The 23,097-nt window shown below is 47.3% G+C and overlaps 1 pseudogene; it reads left to right on the forward strand.

Moving 5' to 3' along the window:
* The first annotated feature begins 297 nt into the window (after positions 1-297).
* Positions 298-1,225, forward strand: LOC142214536 (olfactory receptor 5G9-like; annotated as a pseudogene).
* The last annotated feature ends 21,872 nt before the right edge of the window (positions 1,226-23,097 follow it).

Genomic DNA, 23,097 nt, shown 5'->3' on the forward strand with positions numbered 1-23,097 from the left:
TGCTAGATCAATAGGGTCTAACTATTGGGGCCCCAACATTAATGAGAACAAGGAATCCCAGCACACAAGATTAACTGCAGCAGTAGTCAAACATTGATAAATTCCATTCTATGGAGAGACCCAGGAGTGAGGCTCAGGCTTCTCTTAGGTAGTCCGGTAGAGATGAATACACCGGCACAACACCCCACCAATCTAGGAGTTTTGTATCATTTGGGATATTAGTGGAATACCCCTTCTATTGTCCATTAATGATTTGATTCTGTTTAACAATGTTGGTTTCCAGATACAAGGCTCACAATGAATGAAGACAACTATACCTCAGTAACATATTTTATCTTTGATGGTCTAGGAGTTCAAGATGATCTTCGGGTAATTTCCTTTGTAATTTTTTTGTTGTTATACATAGTAGACTTGTCGGCAAATCTGTCTATTATAATTATCCCTATTTTTCATTCCGCTCTCCATACACCCATGTATTTCTTCTTGTATAACTTAGCTTTCCTTGATATGGGTTTCTCATCGGTGGTTATCCCCAAGATGCTCACAGATCTTAGATCACAGGAGAAGATGATCTCATTCTATGGCTGTATGCTACAAGTACATTGTTTCCATTTCTTTGGTAGTACAGAAGCCATAATGTTTTCCGTCATGTCTTATGACAGATATGTGGCCATTGCACAACCTTTAAGATACTCAACCATCATGACTTACAAGGTCTGTTATAGTTTAACCTTATGTACTTGGGTTATTGGATTTTGCCATGCCTCGGTCCACAGTATAATGATTTCAAGGCTTCCATTTCATGGGCCAAATGTGGTGAAACATTTCTTCTGTGATGTTAAACCAGTGCTAGATTTGGCGAGTACAGATGTAACTCAACATGAACCTTCTTTTTGGAATCACCGGAACAATAACTATAATAACCTTAACTTTAAACATAATCTCCTACAGTTTAATTGGAAAATTTCTTTTAAAAATAAAGACCTCAGAAGGACGAAAACGCGCATTGTCCACCTGCAGCGGCCATTTTACTGTGATTACTCTCCTATATGGAACAGGTTTATTCACTTACCTGCGCCCTAATACAAAGGGTTCTTTAGATCAGGAGAGAGCGGCTGCCATTATGTTCACCATTATAACCCCAACGTTAAACCCAATGATCTATACGTTAAGGAACAAAGACATGAAGAAAGCTTTCCAGAAGTTGCTGAAAATTTCTCATTAAGGCAAATACAAAAAATCTATACACTACAGAGGGGACAGAATTTTAACTCAATGGTTTCAATCCATTTTAATGGCTTTTGTTGTCTTCAGTGTCAAGATAACATGGTGCGGGGTGCTATAAATGTAATGTTAACATTTGCAACATCTATTATTTACAAATATTGCATAACCCAGATCTGTAGAGTAAGGGCTAGTTCACACGGGGACATGGACGCTGATTTTGACAGCAGATTTTGCGGCCAAATCAGCGTCCATACAATGTCCACACTATGTGAACTGCTCCCGCCGCGACCATCGCGGTCGCGGCTTTCACCTCCGCTGTCGGCTCAAATGAATGAGCCGACATGGAGGGCGCTGCGGCTGGGCGGAAGCCGCGGCTCATCGCGAGCGGCTTCCGCCCGAAAGATAGGTCATGTCGCTTCTTTTTCTGCTAGCGAGCTAGCAGAAAAAAAAAAGCGAGTAGTTCACATAGGGATACATTGTATGGACGCTGATTTGGCCGCGAAATCCGCTGTCAAAATCAGCGTCCATGTCCCCGTGTGAACTAGCCCTAAGAATTAATTTCACATACATTCGCTACATATTTTTTTCATTTGCCTATACTTATAGTTAATAGAGATGAGCGAACAGTAAAATGTTCGAGATTCCATTTTTGTTTCGAGTAGCCCCTCAATATTCGACTATTGGAATCGAATATCGAACCCTATTATAGTCTATGGGGGGAAAATGCTCGTTTCAGGGGTAGGCAACATTCGATCAAATTACACTTACCAAGTCCACGAGTGAGGGTCGGGCTGGATCCTCCGAGAAGTCTTCTCCGTGCAGCGTCCCCGCGGCGTCTTCCGGCTCTGAATTCACTCTGCCAGGCATCGGGCCTGGGCAGAGCAGACTGCGCATGCCTGCACTACAAGCGGACATGCGCAGTCGGCTCTGCCCAGGTCTGATGCCTGGCAGAGTGAATTCAGAGCCGGAAGACGCCGCGGGGAAGCTGCATGGAGAAGACTTCTAAAAGGTAGGAGAAGAACCAGCGTTGATTGGCTGACTGTATAGCATTCGGCCGATCAATGCTGGTTCTGCATCGAACTTTTCCATTCAAATAGCGAGTGGTACTCGATCGAGTACGAGTATTTCGAATACCGTAGTATTCGATCGAATGCCTACACGCTCATCTCTAATAGTTAAGTATTCACAGTAATGACAGTGGAAATAAATAGTATTTGATTAAATAAAATAAAAACAATTTTCAAAATTAAAAGACTTTGGGGTTCTGAAGTTTCATTCCTCCTTGTTGGGTTTCTTTAGTCTTAAGCCTTCGCGTCTTTTCTCACTACATATTTACATTTTGGACAAACTGATTTGGCATTCAATATCATCCTTCTGATGACACCCCATTATATACTTTGCCCATTATATCACCCTTACACTACTACAAAACCTGCTCGTCTTCTGTTTGTATAATTTGCGCCCTCTCTCTGCCTAAACCTGAATATTTCTAGAAGTGAACTTCTTGAGTTTACTATCTAATGATTTTACGAAGGCTGGATTTACACCAGTATTCAAACTCCGTTCGGTGTTTGGGTACACAAATCTTTTCTCTCCACGTTTTTTGGCCGGAAACCCAGTGGACCCCTTTATAGTTTATGGGGTCCATGGGTAACCGCTTTTTAAGTTAATTAAATTTCTGCCTTTCAGGTCCCCAAGCGGACCTGTAATACTGTGAGATTATTATTATTAATTTTTTATGTTGAATTGTCAACCTTACATAAAATTTTAAAGTGGTGCTATATAAAGAATGTTTTTTCTTTACTAAAAATGATATCTTTTTTTTTTTTTTTTTGTTACTAATGCCTAATCATTTAGAAATTTCACCAGTGTTAAGGTCATATTTTGTATGCACGGTGATACGTACTGTATACTAATGTGTCTTTCTTTACCTTTCCTCCTGGCTTAGAGTGTCCAGTAGGGTTGAGTGATCAGAAAATATCGGATTCCGATCGGCGATTGAGAAAATTTCACAATCGCAATCGGAATTCTGATCCCGATCTTTTCAGGTGGGATTAAGATTGGGGCCCATTTCCCACAATGCTTAGCTACTGGCCAATCATTGTGGGAAAAGCTTAGCACCCATAGGAATGAATGGAAGCGGCCGGCCACTTAACCCACTGCGTGCCGGTTGCATCCATTCATTCCTATGGATTTACCACAGCCTGCCACTCTTCTGCTTTGTCCCTGTTTTACCATATACTCAGATGACTATACAGTAAAACAGGGATGAAGCAGAAGAGTGGCAGGCTGCGGTAAATCACTGCGTGCTGTGCTGCTGTGAGGATGACGAGGCAAGTTCACGAGTAGATAGATACTACTGTACATTGACTTGTCTATCTACTAGACAACAATGTACAGTAATATCTATCTACACGTGAACTTCGCTCAACTTACCTGCTCAGAAGTGCTTGCCGCTGCCCTCTGCTGGTCCGGTCCTCTGTCCTTCATGTGGCTTCAGAGCGCCCTGCACCCCGCCCCCACCTCCCTAGACTAGTATTATAGAGAAGGCGGTGCTTAGGAGAGTGTGGGCGGGTACTGGGAGGGGAGACGTGACTGATCGGGATCAAATGGAAAATGAACAGAAATCGGATTTTAAAAACGATCCTGAAATTTCAAGATCGGCTCAACCCTAGTGTCCAGATGTGTGTGTGTCATCATGAGACATGTTTCTATAGGGTGATCTGCTAAATATGTTGTCTGTATGTGCTACCATCTAGTGATATATGTCAAGGCTTTGATAGCATGCTGCAATATTGTATTAAATTGATTTCATGAGAATCTGAATTCCTTACTCTTATTAGAGCTGAGTTAAATTGGACCACATGGCTGAGAGACTGTTAGGTGTGTGTATGTGTGTGTGTGTGTGTGTGTCAGAAACACACAGTATTGTGGCTGCCAGCCACTAGGAGAGCATTACAGATGGACAGTGCAGGAGGAATCTGGGCCTAATAGGAAGGTTGTGACACATACAGTAGGTGCTGCTCCACCATGCAGTCACAAAGAAGCATCTAGAATCAAGGTGATATTTGGAGTGGCAGTGGAAGGCAGTTTTGGTCCAGCTCCCTTGTACCGGTCTGCCTTACAAAACTGGTGGCATCAGTGTATTCATGGAAAGAAATAGCAGGGTTCATCCATTACATCCTACAGGAAATGTGCTCCTTCCTCTCCTTCTGCAAGGAGTTTGTATATTCTCCCTGTGTTTGCATGGATTTCTTGCGGGTACTCTGGTTTCCTCCATCACTCCAAAGACTTACTAAAAGGGAACTTAGTCTGTGATCTTTATATGGGACAGTGACTGCCAACATCTGTAAAGCGCTGCAGAATATGGCAACGCTATACAAGTAAGCAAAATAAATAAATCTTCTATGCAACCTCAGTGCTTCAGGACATTGCCAAAGAGGAATCACTGTCACTATAATGGACCCTCTCACCAGATATCAGACCACCAGATGCCACACTATTCTGAAACCCCACCTGTCACATCCCAACCGCACAGAATCCAGATTAGTATGAGGTTCTTCCTGCACATCATTGAGTCCAGAAGAAAGGGGGTGGGGGTGGGGGGGGGGACAGAGGACACAAGTCACAGGGCACATTCCACAATACTGGAGGGAGTACAAGTCGCAGCACAATTTTACGGGGAATGCAGGTGAGGGCATAGGCAAGACGACAATCCTTAGCGGTGGAATTGGAAGGCCAAAGCACCAACTCAGACTCCTCTATTTTTCTCAGCCTGACTCCAGTCTCTTTATAAATGGCTTGCAGTCTTGGTCACACATAAGAAGCAAAGCTCTTCTAATTCATGAAAAAATGTAGCGGTTGAATTCCTTTTGATTTTTTTTTATTTTACTTACATAGCCTCAATATGATCTGCAGCACATTACAGATATTGTCATTTCTGACTGTCCCATGTAGGGCTCATAATCTACATTCCCCATCAGTATGTCTTTAAAACCCACACAAACATGGGAAGAACATACAAAATCCATGCAGCATGGCTGGATTCTAATAGATTGAGTTTTGTGTCCCAACTAGACCTGTAACACCACCAGTGATGTCCTCCTGGCAGTGGTGCGGGTCTTCTGTGAAGTAAGGGTTATACATCCTGGCCAGTGGCGCAACTAAAGTCTTGTGAGCCCCGGTGCAAACTTTTATCTGGAGTGCCCTTCCACGTCCTTTGACATTATGGATGCTGCAGCGATACCTCATATTCTTGAAAGGGATACAGCTATACTACCCACAACTGCAGTTAGCAAGAATAGTGAGTAAGCCGACATATAAAGAATATTGGGACAGTATAAGATGCTCCACAGTGGGCCCCACACAGTATAATATGCGCCACACAGTATTATATGCTCCACAGTGGCCCCCCACCTAGTATTATATGCTTTACAGTAGCCACACAGTATTATATGCTCCACAGTGGTCCCCACACAGTATAATATGCACCACACAATATTATATGCCCCCACCTAGTATTATATGCTTTACAGTAGACACACAGTATTATAGCCCCTTAAGAGCCACTGCTATTATACTTTGGGGCTGCCTTAGACCCCAGAGTATAATAATCAGAGACCCAGGGGAAGTGATTAAAAATAAACACATGCTCACCTTACCTCACTTCACCTGGGCATCCTTGCTCCGTCCTGCTGTCTTCAACATCTACCTTGGTCCTCTTATGCCTGGCAACTAAGGTCATGTGCCCAGACATCACTGCTGAGGCCTGTGTTTAGACCTCATTGGTCACGTGGAGCACGATGACATCATTACGGTGATGTGCTCCATGTAACCTCTGGGGCTCAATCACAGACTCCTTTCGTGACATCTTGGGTGTGTGACCTCAGTCACAGGCCAGAAGAGCCACAGAGAGGATGCTGAGCCCAGGAGTGGTGACTATTAGAGATGAGCGAACAGTGTTCTATCGAACACATGTTCGATCGGATATCAGGGTGTTCGCCATGTTCGAATCGAATCGAACACCACGTGGTAAAGTGCGCCAAAATTCGATTCCCCTCCCACCTTCCCTGGCGCCTTTTTTGCACCAATAACAGCGCAGGGGAGGTGGGACAGGAACTACGACACCGGGGGCATTGAAAAAAATTGGAAAAAGTCATTGGCTGCCGAAATCAGGTGACCTCCATTTTAGACGAATAGTGGATTTCAAATCCGGGTCATATGAGAATGTGAACTTTGTGACTATGAGACAGGGATAGCTGTACAGGCAGGGATAGCTAGGGATAACCTTTATTTAGGGGGGAATGTTATTAAAAATAACTTTTTGGGGCTCTATCGGGTGTGTAATTGTGATTTTTGTGAGATAAACTTTTTCCCATAGGGATGCATTGGCCAGCGCTGATTGGCCGAATTCCGTACTCTGGCCAATCAGCGCTGGCCAATGCATTCTATTAGCTTGATGAAGCAGAGTGTGCACAAGGGTTCAAGCGCACCCTCGGCTCTGATGTAGCAGAGCCGAGGCTGCACAAGGGTTCAAGCGCACCCTCGGCTCTGATGTAGGAGAGCCGAGGGTGCACTTGAACCCTTGTGCACCCTCAGCTCTGCTACATCAGAGCCGAGGGTGCGCTTGAACCCTTGTGCACACTCTGCTTCATCAAGCTAATAGAATGCATTGGCCAGCGCTGATTGGCCAATGTATTCTATTAGCCTGATGAAGTAGAGCTGAATGTGTGTGCTAAGCACACACATTCAGCTCTACTTCATCGGGCTAATAGAATGCATTGGCCAGCGCTGATTGGCCAGAGTACGGAACTCGACCAATCAGCGCTGGCTCTGCTGGAGGAGGCGGAGTCTAAGATCGCTCCACACCAGTCTCCATTCAGGTCCGACCTTAGACTCCGCCTCCTCCGGCAGAGCCAGCGCTGATTGGCCGAAGGCTGGCCAATGCATTCCTATGCGAATGCAGAGACTTAGCAGTGCTGAGTCAGTTTTGCTCAACTACACATCTGATGCACACTCGGCACTGCTACATCAGATGTAGCAATCTGATGTAGCAGAGCCGAGGGTGCACTAGAACCCCTGTGCAAACTCAGTTCACGCTAATAGAATGCATTGGCCAGCGCTGATTGGCCAATGCATTCTATTAGCCCGATGAAGTAGAGCTGAATGTGTGTGCTAAGCACACACATTCAGCACTGCTTCATCAAGCCAATACAATGCATTAGCCAGTGCTGATTGGCCAGAGTACGGAATTCGGCCAATCAGCGCTGGCTCTGCTGGAGGAGGCGGAGTCTAAGATCGCTCCACACCAGTCTCCATTCAGGTCCGACCTTAGACTCCGCCTCCTCCAGCAGAGCCAGCGCTGATTGGCCGAATTCCGTACTCTGGCCAATCAGCACTGGCTAATGCATTGTATTGGCTTGATGAAGCGGTGCTGAATGTGTGTGCTTAGCACACACATTCAGCTCTACTTCATCGGGCTAATAGAATGCATTGGCCAATCAGCGCTGGCCAATGCATTCTATTAGCGTGAACTGAGTTTGCACAGGGGTTCTAGTGCACCCTCGGCTCTGCTACATCAGATTGCTACATCTGATGTAGCAGTGCCGAGTGTGCATCAGATGTGTAGTTGAGCAAAACTGACTCAGCACTGCTAAGTCTGCATTCGCATAGGAATGCATTGGCCAGCCTTCGGCCAATCAGCGCTGGCTCTGCCGGAGGAGGCGGAGTCTAAGGTCGGACCTGAATGGAGACTGGTGTGGAGCGATCTTAGACTCCGCCTCCTCCAGCAGAGCCAGCGCTGATTGGCCGAATTCCGTACTCTGGCCAATCAGCACTGGCTAATGCATTGTATTGGCTTGATGAAGCAGTGCTGAATGTGTGTGCTTAGCACACACATTCAGCTCTACTTCATCGGGCTAATAGAATGCATTGGCCAGCGCTGATTGGCCGAATTCCGTACTCTGGCCAATCAGCACTGGCTAATGCATTGTATTGGCTTGATGAAGCGGTGCTGAATGTGTGTGCTTAGCACACACATTCAGCTCTACTTCATCGGGCTAATAGAATGCATTGGCCAATCAGCGCTGGCCAATGCATTCTATTAGCGTGAACTGAGTTTGCACAGGGGTTCTAGTGCACCCTCGGCTCTGCTACATCAGATTGCTACATCTGATGTAGCAGTGCCGAGTGTGCATCAGATGTGTAGTTGAGCAAAACTGACTCAGCACTGCTAAGTCTGCATTCGCATAGGAATGCATTGGCCAGCCTTCGGCCAATCAGCGCTGGCTCTGCCGGAGGAGGCGGAGTCTAAGGTCGGACCTGAATGGAGACTGGTGTGGAGTTATCTTAGACTCCGCCTCCTCCAGCAGAGCCAGCGCTGATTGGTCGAGTTCCGTACTCTGGCCAATCAGCACTGGCCAATGCATTTCTATGGGGAAAAGTTAGCTTGCGAAAATCGCAAACTGACAGGGATTTCCATGAAATAAAGTGACTTTTATGCCCCCAGACATGCTTCCCCTGCTGTCCCAGTGTCATTCCAGGGTGTTGGTATCATTTCCTGGGGTGTCATAGTGGACTTGGTGACCCTCCAGACACGAATTTGGGTTTCCCCCTTAACGAGTTTATGTTCCCCATAGACTATAATGGGGTTCGAAACCCATTCGAACACTCGAACAGTGAGCGGCTGTTCGAATCGAATTTCGAACCTCGAACATTTTAGTGTTCGCTCATCTCTAGTGACTATAAGTATTTTTTTTTTATTATTTTAACCAGGCTTTCTCCAACTGCTATAATGGTGGCCCAGGTCCCTGGTCATATCCAGTTGGTTGTGGGCCCTGTACCCCTCAGGCCCAATTGCAGTTGCACCCCCCATGATCCTGATACCACTGACCCTGACTTCACTGATGTGCACTAAAGGTGAGGTGTAAACCTCAGTATTCATTGAAGATCTGTATCAGCAAAGTGAGCACATTGGTTGGGTGTAAATGAAAAGTTTTTTTTTTATTTTTAATGTAGGCATAGATGACATTACCACAGGACTAAACCCAAAGTACATAAGAATAAGGACCTGTGGGGGGTTTAGTGCCCCAAATTGTCCTGACAGGTTCTCTTTAAATGCTTTGTCAAATAAGCTACCTTTTATATATTATCTTTTATCTAAAACTGCAACTATTAAATTGTGTAGACTAGAATATAATAGACAATGTCATCCAGCTTCCTTTAAACTCATTTGACTCTGCCTTCCATCTTCAATTCACAGATATGTTCCTTCCACCTGGACTCAGGTGCAGATTAAGGGGACCATGGCCAGCTGGAAGTGACCAGGACCCTGGACCACCATAATAGTGGTCGAGGAATGCCTGGTTCTCTGTCAGTTATACATACTGCTAATGGAGAGGGGCCTGGCCCTGCCAGCCCAGGGTAGGTGATTAAAAATAAAAAAAATAAAAAATACTTACTCACCTGACTTGTGCTCAGCATCCAGTCCTGAGTTCTTCAGGCCGGTGACTGACGCCCTGCTCCCCAGGCCACACTGCTAGGGCCTGAAATTGGGTCCCATCAGTTACATGGGGTGCGCTAATATAATGAAATCATTGAACCCCATGTGACCACTGGGTCAGACTCAAATTTTTGGGCCTAATCTGTAGCGGAAAGCTGCAAGCATGCTGATGTTCTGCACCATGAGCCGGGGGCATAAGATAAAGAAGAATCCAAAGCAGATGTCTATCTCAATTTCCTTTGATTTCCAATGTCTGAACAGGTTATATCTAGAGATGAGCAAACACTAAAATGTTCGAGGTTCGAAATTCGATTCGAACAGCCGCTCAATGTTCGTGTGTTCGAACGGGTTTCGAACCCCATTATAGTCTATGGGGAACAGATACTCGTTAAGGGGGAAACCCAAATCCGTGTCTGGAGGGTCACCAAGTCCACTATGACACCCCAGGAAATGATGCCAACACCCTGGAATGACACCTCTGAGACAAGTTGTCTCAGAGATTTAACCTGTCAGTTTCCACTGTGAGGAACATAGTAAGGAAATGGAAGACCACAGGGACAGTTCTTGTTAAGCCCAGAAGTGGCAGGCCAAGAAAAATATCAGAAAGGCAGAGAAGAAGAATGGTGAGAACAATCAAGGACAATCCACAGACCACCTCCAAAGAGCTGCAGCATCATCTTGCTGCAGATGGTGTCACTGTGCATCGGTCAACTATACAGCGCACTTTGCACAAATAGAAGCTGTATGGGAGAGTGATGAGAAAGAAGCCGTTTCTGCACGTACGCCACAAATAGAGTTGCCTGAGGTATGAAAAAGCACATTTGGACAAGGCAGCTTCATTTTGGAAACAAAAATTGAGTTGTTTGGTTATAAAAAAAAGGCGTTATGCATGGCGTCCAAAAAGAAACAGCATTCCAAGAAAAACACATGCTACCCACTGTAAAATTTGGTGGAGGTTCCATCATGATTTGGGGCTGTGTGGCCAATGCCGGCATCGGGAATCTTGTTAAAGTTGAGAGTCGCATGGATTCCACTCAGTATCAGCAGATTCTTGAGAATAATGTTCAAGAATCAGTGACGAAGTTGAAGTTACGCCGGGGATGGATATTTCAGCAAGACAATGATCCAAAACACTGCTCCAAATCCTCAGGCATTCATGCAGAGGAACAATTACAATGTTCTGGAATGGCCATCCCAGTCCCCAGACCTGAATATCATTGAACATCTGTGGGATGATTTGAAGCGGGCTGTCCATGCTCGGCGACCATCTAACTTAACTGAACTTGAATTGTTTGTCCAAAATACCTTTATCCAGGATCCAGGAACTGATTAAAAGCTACAGGAAGCGACTAGAGGCTGTTATCTTTGCAAAAGGAGGATCTACTAAATATTAATGTCACTTTTCTGTTGAGGTGCCCATACTTTTGCACCGGTCAAATTTTGGTTTAATGCATATTGCACATTTTCTGTTAGTACAATAAACCTCATTTCAATCCTGAAATATTACTGTGTCCATCAGTTATTAGATATATCAAACTGAAATGGCTGTTATAAACACCAAAATATTTAGAACTAAAAATGATTAAGATTAATAGGGGTGCCCAAACTTTTTCATAGGACTGTATATATATATATATATATATATATATATATATATATATATATATATATATATATATAATGCGACTGTGTACAGAGCCCTACAGAGCTGGACAACCTTCACTTGACTTCGGCTTTATTACAATAGTTTCTATGAAGTAGGCTTCTATGGAAATCCGGAGTAACTTCTCAGTAAACAGTGTGGTTTTATTAGAATATAGATGTATATATCCTCTGCCTATTGTATAGAGTCATGTGATCACTGTATACACTGCCGGCCATTCAGCACTTGCCCAGATGACATTATCACAGTCCGGAATTCCTCAGAATCCTGATGACATCATGAAGCCGGTGACATCACAGTGTACTGTACAATCTATATAACTTGGGGAATGTCCTGGAGGAAGCTGAGGGTTTTACAGATGGAGAGAGTGATGGATGCCATAAATGTGCTATTCGTTTTTGTGACAATTTCCCAAAGCTTTGCGGACGGGAGGCCGACCATGACACCTGCAGGTACAGTAATGGACATTAATAGCTGGGGGGCTTTACAGGTGGCTGTTTGGAGGGGGGGGGGGTCAGGAATTTCCTTGTGTGTTATTCTCCTAATGTAATGATTAGAGATGAGCGAACACTAAAATGTTCGAGGTTCGAAATTCGATTCGAACAGCCGCTCAATGTTCGTGTGTTCGAACGGGTTTCGAACCCCATTATAGTCTATGGGGAACAGATACTCGTTAAGGGGGAAACCCAAATCCGTGTCTGGAGGGTCACCAAGTCCACTATGACACCACAGGAAATGATGCCAACACCTCTGGAATGACACTGGGACAGCAGGGGAAGCATGTCTGGGGGCATCTAACACACCAAAGACCCTCTATTACCCCAACATCACAGCCTAACAACTACACACTTTACACACTCAATACCACCTCTCTGACAGTAGGAAAACACCTTGAAACATGTGTATTTGGCACTTGCAGTGAGGAGAGCTTGTCACCAGCAGTGAATTTGGCCCTTGTAGTAAGTTGAGGTTGGCACCAACATTTGTTTTGAAAATCAGGGTGGATTGAGCCTCTAACCAGCAGAGTTTGGGCAAATTCATGGTGGAGGGAGCCTCTAAAAACCCCAGTTTGGACCAATTCATGGTGGAGGGAGCCTCTAAAAACCCCAGTTTGGACCAATTCATGGTGGAGGGAGCCTCTAAAAACCCCAGTTTGGACCAATTCATGATGGAGGGAGCCTCTAAACAGCCCAGTTTGGGCAAATTCATGGTGGAGGGAGCCTCTAAAAACCCCAGTTTGGACCAATTCATGGTGGAGGGAGCCTCTAAAAACCCCAGTTTGGACCAATTCATGGTGGAGGGAGCCTCTAAACAGCCCAGTTTGGGCAAATTCATGGTGGAGGGAGCCTCTAAACAGCCCAGTTTGGACCAATTCATGGTGGAGGGAGCCTCTAAAAACCCCAGTTTGGACCAATTCATGGTGGAGGGAGCCTCTAAAAACCCCAGTTTGGACCAATTCATGGTGGAGGGAGCCTCTAACTAGCCCAGTTTGGGCAAATTCATGGTGGAGGGAGCCTCTAAAAACCCCAGTTTGGACCAATTCATGGTGGAGGGAGCCTCTAAAAACCCCAGTTTGGACCAATTCATGGTGGAGGGAGCCTCTAAACAGCCCAGTTTGGGCAAATTCATGGTGGAGGGAGCCTCTAAACAGCCCAGTTTGGACCAATTCATGGTGGAGGGAGCCTCTAAAAACCCCAGTTTGGACCAATTCATGGTGGAGGGAGCCTCTAAACAGCCCAGTTTGGACCAATTCATGGTGGAGGGAGCCTCTAACCAGCAGAGTTGGTGGAAATCAGGGTGGAGGGAGCCTCTAACCAGCAGAGTTGTGGGAAAGCAGGGTGGAGGGAGCCTCTAACCAGCAGAGTTGGTGGAAATCAGGGTGGAGGGAGCCTCTAACCAGCAGAGTTGGGGGAAATCAGGGTGGAGGGAGCCTAGTATTAGCAGAATTGTGCAACGCTTATGGTGGATGAGTATGAGGATGCAGAGGAATTGGAGAGGTTGAGTACAGACATGGAGTTTCATGTTGGGGTGCTTTACACAGGTGGGCACAAAAATGAAGGCTCTATCCAGTGGTGGTTCATTTTTATCAAAGTGAGCCGGTCGGCACTCTCAGCTGACAGACGGGTGCGCTTGTCAGTGATGATGCCACCGGCTGCACTGAACACCCTCTCAGATAGGACGCTGGCGGCAGGACAGGACAGCACCTCCAAGGCATATAGGGCAAGTTCAAGCCACAGGTCCAACTTCGACACCCAATACGTGTAGGGCGCAGAGGGGTCGGAGAGGACAGGGCTGTGGTCGGAAAGGTATTCCCGCAACATGCGCCTATACTTCTCACGCCTGGTGACACTAGGACCCTCCGTGGCGGCACTTTGGCGAGGGGGTGCCATCAAGGTGTCCCAGACCTTAGACAGTGTGCCCCTCGTTTGTGTGGACCGGTGAGAACTTGGTTGCCTACTGGAGGAACTGCCCTCCCTGCCGCCAACGTCACATGCTGGAAACATCTCCATCATATTCTGCACCAATTGCCTGTGGCAAGCATTGATGCGATTGGCCCTCCCCTCTACCGGAATAAAAGACGAGATGTTGTTTTTATACCGGGGGTCAAGGATAGCAAAGATCCAGTACTGGTTGTCCTCCATGATTTTGACAATACGCTTGTCGGTTGTAAAGCACCCCAACATGAACTCAGCCATGTCTGCCACAGTGTTAGTTGGCATGACTCCTCTGGCCCCACCGGAAAGTTCAATCTCCATTTCCTCCTCATCCTCCATGTCTACCCATCCGCGCTGCAACAATGGGACGATTCGAAGTTGCCCGGAAGCCTCCTGTATCACCATCACATCATCGGACAACTCTTCTTCCTCCTCCTCCTCCTCCTCCTCCTCCATTAAACGCAGTGAAGCGGACAGATGTGTGGACCTACTCTCCAGCTGTGACGGATCGGATGCTATCCCTGACTCCTCTGTGTGATCTGAGTTATCCCTGATGTCAATCAGGGATTCTCTCAGAACACACAAGAGCGGGATTGTAAGGCTCACCGTCACATCCTCAGAGCTCACCCTCCTTGTGGACTCCTCAAAGACCCGTAGGATGTCACAAAGGTCTCTCATCCATGGCCACTCATGGATGTGAAACTGAGGCAGCTGACTTTGTGGCACCCTAGGGTTTTGTAGCTGGTATTCCATCAAAGGTCTCTGCTGCTCAACCACTCTATTCAACATCTGAAACGTTGAGTTCCAGCGTGTGGGGACGTCGCACAAAAGCCAGTGTTGTGGCACATGCAGGCGTTGCTGGAGAGATTTTAAGCTAGCAGCGGCTACTGTCGACTTGCGAAAGTGGGCGCACATGCGCCGCACTTTCACCAGTAGCTCTGGAACATTGGGGTAGCTCTTTAGGAAACGTTGCACCACTAGGTTGAAGACGTGGGCCAGGCATGGAACATGTTGGAGTCCGGCAAGCTCCAGAGCTGCTACCAGGTTCTGGCCGTTATCACAAACGACCATGCCTGGGCCCAGGTGCAGCGGCTCAAACCATATTGCCGTCTCATCGAGGAGGGCATCCCTCACCTCGGAGGCAGTGTGCTGTCTGTCCCCCAAGCTGATCAGCTTCAGCACAGCCTGCTGACATCTACCAACGCCAGTGTTGCAACGTTTCCAACTCGTAGCTGGGGTCAATCTAACAGCGGAGGAGGAGGCGGTGGCGGAGGAGGAGGCGGTAGAGGAGGAGGAGGAGGGGGGTGTTCTTCTCGTGTCCCTGCCAGGAATGTTAGGCGGGGAGACGAGGTACACCAGGCCAGTTTGGGAAGCAGTCCCAGCCTCAACTACATTCACCCAGTGTGCCGTCAGTGAAATGTAGCGTCCCTGTCCGCATGCACTTGTCCACGCGTCGGTGGTCAAGTGGACCTTTGTGCAAAGCGCGGAACTAAGGGCCCGCCTGATGTTGAGTGACACGTGCTGGTGCAAGGCGGGGACGGCACACCGGGACAAGTAGTGACGGCTAGGGACGGCATAGCGAGGTGCCGCAGTTGCCATCAGGTCCAGGAAGGCGGGAGTTTCAACAAGCCGGAATGCCAACATCTCCTGGGCCAGCAGTTTAGCGATGTTGGCGTTCAAGGCTTGCGCGTGTGGGTGGTTAGCAGTGTATTTCTGCCGCCGCTCCAATGTCTGAGAGATGGTGGGTTGTTGTAAAGAAGCACCTGATGGTGCCTTTGATGGTGCAGGAGAAGGAGATAAGACAGGAACAGGGGAGGATGAGGGAGAAGTCAACAAAGTGGCGGAGGCAGATGAAGTGGTGTCCTGGCTCGTCCTCTGGAGTGCATCGCCAGCACAGTCAGCAGTGGCAGTGGCAGAGGCAGTGGCAGAGGCAGTGGCAGTGGCGTGAACGGCAGGCGGCCTTTGTCCTGCCGTTGCTGCCTGCCACTGATTCCAGTGCTTGGATTCCAAATGACGGCGCATTGAAGTGGTGGACAGGTTGCTCTTCTCAGAGCCCCTAATCAATTTCGAGAGGCAAATTGTGCAGACAACACTATATCTGTCCTCGGCGCATTCCTTGAAAAAACTCCACACCTTCGAGAAATGTGCCCTCGAGGTGGGAGTTTTTCGGGGCTGGGTACGAACTGGAACATCTTGGGACATTCCGGGTGTGGCCTGGCTTCGCCTAAGCTGCTGACCTCTGCCTCTAGCTACCCTTTTTGGTGCTGCACCTGCCTCAACATCCACACTACTTTCCCCGCTTGACATCCCCCCTGTCCAGGTCGGGTCAGTGTCCTCATCATCCACCACTTCCTCTTCCAACTCCTGTCTCATTTCCTCCTCCCGCACAATGCGCCGGTCAACTGGATGCCCTGACGGCAACTGCGTCACATCATCGTCGATGAGGGTGGGTTGCTGGTCATCCACCACCAAATCGAACGGAGATGGAGGAGACTCTAGTGTTTGAGCATCTGGACACAGATGCTCCTCTGTTAGGTTCGTGGAATCGTGACGTGGAGAGGCAGGTTGAGGGACAATGAAAGGAGCGGAGAACAGCTCTGGGAAGCAGGGACAGTTGGGGTTATTGTTCTGTGAAGCTTGGGAATTTTGGGAGGAAGGAGGACAAGACTGTTGGGTAATAGGAGGAGAGGAGGCAGAGTCTGACTGGCTGCTGGACAATGTGCTGTAAGCATTCTCTGACAGCCATTGCAAGACCTGTTCCTGGTTCTCGGGCCTACTAAGGTTTGTACCCTGCAGTTTAGTTAATGTGGCAAGCAACCCTGGCACTGTGGAGTGGCGCAATGCTTGCTGCCCCACAGGAGTAGGCACGGGACGCCCTGTGGCTTCACTGCTACCTTGCTCCCCAGAACCATTCCCCCGACCTCGCCCACGGCCTCGTCCACGTCCCTTTCCGGGAGCCTTGCGCATTTTGAATTCCCAGTTAGAAATTGGCACTATATACCAGTAGCAAAAATTGTGGGTGCACGTAACCCCAATATATTCTTTGAATTCCCAGTCAGACAATGGCACTATATACCAGTAGCAAAAATTGTGGGTGCACGTAACCCCAATATATTCTTTGAATTACCAGTCAGAAACTGGCACTATATGGCAGTAGCAAGAAATGAGGGTATTTGTAACCCCAATATATTCTTTGAATTCCCAGTCAGACAATGGCACTATATACCAGTAGCAAAAATTGTGGGTGCACGTAACCCCAATATATTCTTTGAATTACCAGTCAGAAACTGGCACTATATGGCAGTAGCAAGAAATGAGGGTATTTGTAACCCCAATATATTCTTTGAATTCCCAGTCAGACAATGGCACTATATACCAGTAGCAAGAAATGAGGGTATTTGTAACCCCAATATATTCTTTGAATTCCCAGTCAGACAATGGAACTATATACCAGTAGCAAAAATTGTGGGTGCACGTAACCCCAATATATTCTTTGAATTCCCAGTGAGACAATGGCACTATATGGCAGTAGCAAAAATAGTGGGTGTATATAGCCCCAATTCTATTGCTAGGGGACTTGCAGGGTATTTCTGAGGTGAAGGTGGGGGGGCACACCGTTGGAACGGGGATTTGGGGTGTATATATGGGGTATACGGGAATACACTGTCAGTGTGTTCCATTCAGGATCCTGGGAAAGCTGGGTTGCGGTGATTGAGCCCGTCAGTGCCACGTTACACTGACAAGCTTCTCCCTGGAATTGAAGTTATATGTAAGCCCAATATATTCTTTGAATTCCCAGTGAGACAATGGCACTACATGGCAGTAGCAAAAATAGTGGGTGTATATAGCCCCAATTCTATTGCTAGGGGACTTGCAGGGTATTTCTGGGGTGAAGGTGGGGGGGCACACCGTTGGAACGGGTATCGGGGGTATATATCGGGTATACGGGAATACACTGACAGTGTATTCCATTCAGGATCCTGGGAAAGCTGGGTTGCGGCGATTGAGCCCGTCAGTGCCACGTTACACTGACAAGCTTCTCCCTGGAATTTAGCTCTTACAAGAGCTGTTGTGGTTGTCTTCTCCTTCCTATCCTAGCCTGTCCCTGCCTACCCAGAATCTAAGCCCTAGCTAACTGGACGGAAACCTCCGTCCCCGGTGAATTGCAAGCTCAGAATGACGCGAACCTGGGCGGCGCTGTTCTTTTAAATTAGAGGTCACATGTTTTCGGCAGCCAATGGGTTTTGCCTACTTTTTTCAACGTCACCGGTGTCGTAGTTCCTGTCCCACCTACCCTGCGCTGTTATTGGAGCAAAAAAGGCGCCAGGGAAGGTGGGAGGGGAATCGAGTAATGGCGCACTTTACCACGCGGTGTTCGATTCGATTCGAACATGCCGAACAGCCTAATATCCGATCGAACATGAGTTCGATAGAACACTGTTCGCTCATCTCTAGTTATATCTACTTGTATGGAATGGAATATATTACACTACACTCCAGTAGGTCTCTGTCAGAAAAAAAAGCCGATTTTTTTTTTTTCTCCTGTATTGTGCATGAATTACTCCAAAAGGAGCCCATTGGATATCTGTTACCCAAGGGCCCACACAATCCTTGAGACGGCACTGCTTGTCAGTAGAGATGAGCGAACAGTGTTCTATCGAACACATGTTCGATCGGATATCAGGGTGTTCGCCATGTTCGAATCGAATCGAACACCGCGTGGTAAAGTGCGCCAAAATTCGATTCCCCTCCCACCTTCCCTGGCGCCTTTTTTGCACCAATAACAGCGCAGGGGAGGTGGGACAGGAACTACGACACCGGGGGCATTGAAAAAAATTGGAAAAAGTCATTGGCTGCCGAAATCAGGTGACCTCCATTTTAGACGAATAGTGGATTTCAAATCCGGGTCATATGAGAATGTGAACTTTGTGACTATGACAGGGATAGCTGTACAGGCAGGGATAGCTAGGGATAACCTTTATTTAGGGGGGAATGTTATTAAAAATAACTTTTTGGGGCTCTATCGGGTGTGTAATTGTGATTTTTGTGAGAAACTTTTTCCCATAGAAATGCATTGGCCAGTGCTGATTGGCCAGAGTACGGAACTCGACCAATCAGCGCTGGCTCTGCTGGAGGAGGCGGAGTCTAAGATCGCTCCACACCAGTCTCCATTCAGGTCCGACCTTAGACTCCGCCTCCTCCAGCAGAGCCAGCGCTGATTGGCCGAATTCCGTACTCTGGCCAATCAGCACTGGCTAATGCATTGTATTGGCGTGATGAAGCAGTGCTGAATGTGTGTGCTTAGCACACACATTCAGCTCTACTTCATCGGGCTAATAGAATGCATTGGCCAATCAGCGCTGGCCAATGCATTCTATTAGCTTGATGAAGCAGAGTGTGCACAAGGGTTCAAGCTTATATCTGCTATATCAGAGCCGAGGGTGCGCTTGAACCCTTGTGCAGCCTCGGCTCTGCTACATCAGAGCCGAGGGTGCGCTTGAACCCTTGTGCACACTCTGCTTCATCAAGCTAATAGAATGCATTGGCCAGCGCTGATTGGCCAATGCATTCTATTAGGCCGATGAAGTAGAGCTGAATGTGTGTGCTAAGCACACACATTCAGCACTGCTTCATCACGCCAATACAATGCATTAGCCAGTGCTGATTGGCCAGAGTACGGAATTCGGCCAATCAGCGCTGGCTCTGCTGGAGGAGGCGGAGTCTAAGGTCGGACCTGAATGGAGACTGGTGTGGAGCGATCTTAGACTCCGCCTCCTCCAGCAGAGCCAGCGCTGATTGGTCGAGTTCCGTACTCTGGCCAATCAGCGCTGGCCAATGCATTCTATTAGCCCGATGAAGTAGAGCTGAATGTGTGTGCTTAGCACACACATTCAGCTCTACTTCATCGGGCTAATAGAATGCATTGGCCAATCAGCGCTGGCCAATGCATTCTATTAGCGTGAACTGAGTTTGCACAGGGGTTCTAGTGCACCCTCGGCTCTGCTACATCAGATTGCTACATCTGATGTAGCAGTGCCGAGTGTGCATCAGATGTGTAGTTGAGCAAAACTGACTCAGCACTGCTAAGTCTCTGCATTCGCATAGGAATGCATTGGCCAGCCTTCGGCCAATCAGCGCTGGCTCTGCCGGAGGAGGCGGAGTCTAAGGTCGGACCTGAATGGAGACTGGTGTGGAGCGATCTTAGACTCCGCCTCCTCCAGCAGAGCCAGCGCTGATTGGTCGAGTTCCGTACTCTGGCCAATCAGCACTGGCCAATGCATTTCTATGGGGAAAAGTTAGCTTGCGAAAATCGCAAACTGACAGGGATTTCCATGAAATAAAGTGACTTTTATGCCCCCAGACATGCTTCCCCTGCTGTCCCAGTGTCATTCCAGGGTGTTGGTATCATTTCCTGGGGTGTCATAGTGGACTTGGTGACCCTCCAGACACGAATTTGGGTTTCCCCCTTAACGAGTATATGTTCCCCATAGACTATAATGGGGTTCGAAACCCATTCGAACACTCGAACAGTGAGCGGCTGTTCGAATCGAATTTCGAACCTCGAACATTTTAGTGTTCGCTCATCTCTACTTGTCAGTAAAATCTTTCTTTCCCTCTATTCTACACCATCTGTCCTTCTCTGCACAGCTACTTCCAAACAGGCAAGCTTTCTGCCCAAAAAAAAACACACAACCTCCCCATACCCTTACTTATACCTGCTTTCCCTCTCCCTGCTTCTATTTACTTCTGGTGACATGTCTCCTAACCCTGGACCACCCCACATAGCTGGATCAATGTATGGAATCCCCTGAATCTTACACCTATCTTACTTGCTCCTATCCCTTGGCCAACTGATTGAATCTCATGGTTTTCAATACCATTGCTATGCTGACGACACTCAAATATATCTCTCTGGACCAGGCATTGCCTCTCTGTTGTCCAGTGTCTAGCAGCCATAGCCTCCTTTCTATCCTCCCGTTTTCTAAAACTGAATATGGAGAAAATTGAGTTTATAATCTTCACCACACCTCACATGGCCCATTTACCTGACCCACGTATCAAAGTTAATGGAACCACCATTATCCCAGTCCCATGGGTCAGTTTCCTTGGCATAACCTTGGACTCTGACCTATCCTTCAAGTTGCACATCCGAGCCCTCAACACCTTCAACTCAACATCTATTGAATCTGCTCCTTCTTCAACTCAAACTACAAAGAAGCTAGTCCATGCCCTGGTAATCTCCCACTTAGATTACTGTAACACCTACTGTAAAAGCCTTCTCCATGGCCTCCCAGCAAATACTTTTGCCCCCTCCAATCCACTTTAAACAGTACTGCTCACTTAATACACCTATTCTCCATTCTTCATCAGCCACTCTCCTCTGCCAATCTTTTCACTGACTACCCATTGCCAAATGAATAGAGTTCAAAATACTAATGCTGACATACAAAGCCATCCACAAGTTGTCTCCTCCATATATCTCTGACCTAATCTCCCGCTACCTGCCCACACTGGTGTAACTATTGGGGGACCTGGGACATGAGGGCCCAGCAACAGTCGCTACCGCTGCTTTTTTTTGTTTGTTTTTTTTTTGTTTGTTTTTTTAAGACCGTTACCAGCTGGAGTAACTCCAGCCAGTAATAGGCCCTATTTACTTACCTCTCCTGGCAGACTTCAGGCCTACTTGCGTGACATCCCTGATGTCACATGGCTGGGGCCTGCGTCCTTATGCGTTGTGATGCAGGCCCGGGTCAAGTGACATCTAGAGATGAGCGAGTAGTATTCAATCGACTACCTCCCTGCCATAGGTATTTGTGTAAGCGGCCAAACACCAAAGGGTTAAGCGCATCGAATATTCAATGCATTTAACCCCTTGGTGTTCAGCCACTTACACGAATACCTATGGCGGGGAGGTAGTTGATGGAATACTACTCGCTCACCTCTAGTGACACCCCATACTTCATTAAAGATGGCCGACATCAGCAGGGACCGCACCGGAGCCAGATATAGGTAAGTAACAGTGTTTTTTTTTAGATTTGTACCCTCCCCTGGGTCTCCAATTATTATACTGTGTGCAGGGGCAACTAGGGGCATAATAGTGCATGCAGGAATGCGGGGGAGAAGTTGGTCAGGGCGGAGGGGGTCATGTCAAAAGTTCGCCACGGGGCCACGCCATTCCTAGTTATGCCACTGTGCCCACACTTAACCTCCGATCCTCCAAAGACCTACTCTGCTCTGCTCTTGTTCGCTCTTCACACAACAGACTCCCAGATTTCTCCAGTGCATTCCCCATACTGTGGAACTTGCTACCATAACACAATGACTACCCACCACAATCACAGGCTTCAAGAGGGCCCTGAAGACTCACCTATTCAGGAAGGCCTACAACCTCCAACAACACTACTACCACCACCTGAACAGTCTCCCCCTCACCTTCTTTCTCTATCGCTCTACCCTCACAGATTGTATTCCCATGCAGGCAGGGTCCTCTACCCCACTGTGCCAGAAGCTTTATTTGATGTCTTCTAATTTTGGACAAATGGGTGAGTATCTGTATACTTCTACTGGAGATGTATTTACAGCATTTATTGAAACTAAAAGAAATACTATAAGTATTGTAGATAAACTTTATGGTACCTGATTAGCAGACTCGAATGATTATGATTAGAGATGAGCGAGTAGTATTCGATCGAATACTACGGTATTCGAAATACTCGTACTCGATCGAGTACCACTCGCTATTCGAATGGAAAAGTTCAATGCAGAACCAGCATTGATTGGCCGAATGCTATACAGTCGGCCAATCAACGCTGGTTCTTCTCCTACCTATAGAAGTCTTCTCCGTGCAGCTTCCCCGCGGCGTCTTACGGCTCTTCATTCACTCTGCCAGACATCGGGCATGTCCGCTTGTAGTGCGGGCATGCGCAGTCGGCTCTGCCCAGGCCCGATACCAGGCAGAGTGAATTCAGAGCCGGAAGATGCTGCAGGGACACTGCATGGAGAAGACTTCTCGGAGGATCCAGCCCGACCCTCACTCGTGGACTTGGTAAGTATAATTTGATCGATTTGTTGCCTACCCCTGAAACGAGCATTTTCCCCCCATAGACTATAATAGGGTTCGATATTTGATTCGAGTAGTCGAATATTAAGGGGCTACTCGAAACGAATATCGAACCTAGAACATTTTACTGTTCGCTCATCTCTAATTATGATAAAATAGATGTTTGTGTTTGGCCTTTAATGTTTATTATCAATAGTTTAATAACACGTTT

Source organism: Leptodactylus fuscus, chromosome 7 (genome assembly GCF_031893055.1).
Source record: "Leptodactylus fuscus isolate aLepFus1 chromosome 7, aLepFus1.hap2, whole genome shotgun sequence".
NCBI lineage: Eukaryota > Metazoa > Chordata > Amphibia > Anura > Leptodactylidae > Leptodactylus > Leptodactylus fuscus.